The following is a 2343-nucleotide window of genomic DNA, read 5'->3' on the forward strand; positions in this document are numbered from 1 at the left end:
AGCCACCCAGGTGTCCCTCAGACCATGTTCTAATTCCAGTTGAACCATATTAAACTTGGTGACCTGAGGCAACCCAGCCATCTTCCTTAGCTGAATATTTTCAATCTAAAAGGTCAAGAGGAGTGGACTAGACATCTAAGGTTCCATCCAGGAATTGAGCTTGATGACTTAATGGTGTTAATAGCTACCTCAGTGTTCTCATTTTGTCTGTTCTCTCCTCCCACAAATAACCTCTCCTGACAGGTACCTGCCTTTGTATGTGTTGGGAGCCTCTGTAATTGTTGGGCAGCCATGAGTCAGAAGGTTCCTGTTTTTGTTTTGTTTTTTATAAGATTTTGTTTATTCATTTGACAGAGAGAGACACAGTGAGAGAGGGAACACAAGCAGGGGGAGTGGGAGAGGGAGAAGCAGGCTTCCCGCCAAGCAGGGAGCCCGATGCGGGACTTGATCCCATGACCCTGGGATCATGACCTGAGCCGAAGGCAGACATTTAATGACTGAGCCACCCAGGTGCCCCAGAAGGTTCCTGTTTTTAAACTTTAAGTATGACTTTGCTAAACAGGTAATTTTATGAACTGTAGGTTTCTCTCATATTGGACAGACTCACCTTTCAAATAAAGACCAGTGAATCCAAACACATTGATGTTAAAAACAAATAATCAAGTCAAAAAATGGGCAGAAGATATGAAAAGACACTTCTCTGAAGAAGACATACAAATGGCTAACAGACACATGAAAAAATGTTCATCATCATTAGCCATCAGGTCAATTCAAATCAAAACCACATTGAGATACCACCTTACACCAGTTAGAATGGCCAAAATGGACAGGGAAAGAAACAACAAATGTTGGAGAGGTTGTGGAGAAAGGGGAACCCTCTTACACTGTTGGTGGGAATGCAAGTTGGTACAGCCACTTTGGAAAACAGTATGGAGGTTCCTCAAAAAATTAAAAATAGAGCTACCCTATGACCCAGCAATTGCACTCCTGGGTATTTACCCCAAAGACACAGAGGTAGTGGAAAGAAGGGCCATAAGCACCCCACTGTTCATAGCAGCAATGTCCTCAATAGCCAAACTCTGGAAAGAGCTGAGATGCCCTTCAACAGACGAATGGATAAAGATGTGGTCCATATCTACAATGGAATATTACTCAGCCATCAGAAAGGATGAATACCCAACTTTTACATCAACATGGATGGGACTGGAGGAGATTATGCTAAGTGAAATAAGTCAAGCAGAGAAAGACAGTTACCATATGGTTTCACTTATTTGTGGAACATAAGGAATAGCATAGAGGACATTAGGAGAAGGAAGGGAAAAATAAAGGGGGGGGGAAGCGGAGGGAGAGATGAACCACGAGAGACTATGGACTCTGAGAAACAAACAGGGTTTTAGAGGGGAGAGGGAGGGGAGATTGATTAGCCCGGTGATATGTATTAAGGAGGGCACGTACTGCATGGAGTACTGGGTGTTATATGAAAACAATGGATGGTGGATCACCACGTCAAAAACTAATGATGTATTGTATGGTGACTAACATAACATAATAACATTAAAAAAAAAGAAGTGATTTGTCTAGGGAGCCCCTGGGTGGCTCAGTCGGTTAAGCATCTGCCTTCGGCTCAGGTCATGATCTCAGGGTCCTGGGATCAAGCCCCAGAACGGGCTCCCTGCTCAGCAAGGAGTCTGCTTCTGCCCCTTCCCCTACTCATGCTCCTCTCAAATAAATGAATAAAAGCCTTAAAAAAAAATGTCTGTCATCGTAGGGGTGCCTAGATCTGGTTGGATTCAAAAAAATATGGAGTGAGAAATATGCTAGTACTAAATAGAATTGTTGAAAATGCACTGCACTCAGTGCCGGCACTAACAAAAAAAAATACATTATTGGCATCAACCCTGCGCCAGGCACACACAGGCTCCTTATCTCCGTAATCCCCACAGGGACCAAGGATGGAGCCAGCCCATTTGGGGAAAGAGCAAAGAAACTCATCCTTTCCCATTAACAGAGCAAGATTCCAATCAAGTCTTCTCCCTCCTCAAACTAATTCTCTTCCTCGTGTTGCAACTCGACTTTTAAATTCGGGTATTTGAGCAATATTATTGTTTATGCTCTGATCGTGTGCAATTCAAGAGCTGCCCTTATTTTTCTCTTGTGTCATCCCACAGAATGGATACCGCAGACAGATTTGGAAACCTTTACAGAATGATTCATGTTGGGGGAAAAAACTCAACCACAGGACATTTGGACCAGGTAGCCATAGAAACCGCAACCTGAGTTTGGGTCTTCTAAAAGTTCTTTTATGCAGTTGAACAGACCAAAAGTCCTGCTTCTTGGTTTCAA

This window comes from Mirounga leonina, unplaced genomic scaffold (assembly GCF_011800145.1).
Source record: "Mirounga leonina isolate KUSES-001 unplaced genomic scaffold, KU_Mleo_1.0 Mir_151, whole genome shotgun sequence".
Taxonomy (NCBI): domain Eukaryota; kingdom Metazoa; phylum Chordata; class Mammalia; order Carnivora; family Phocidae; genus Mirounga; species Mirounga leonina.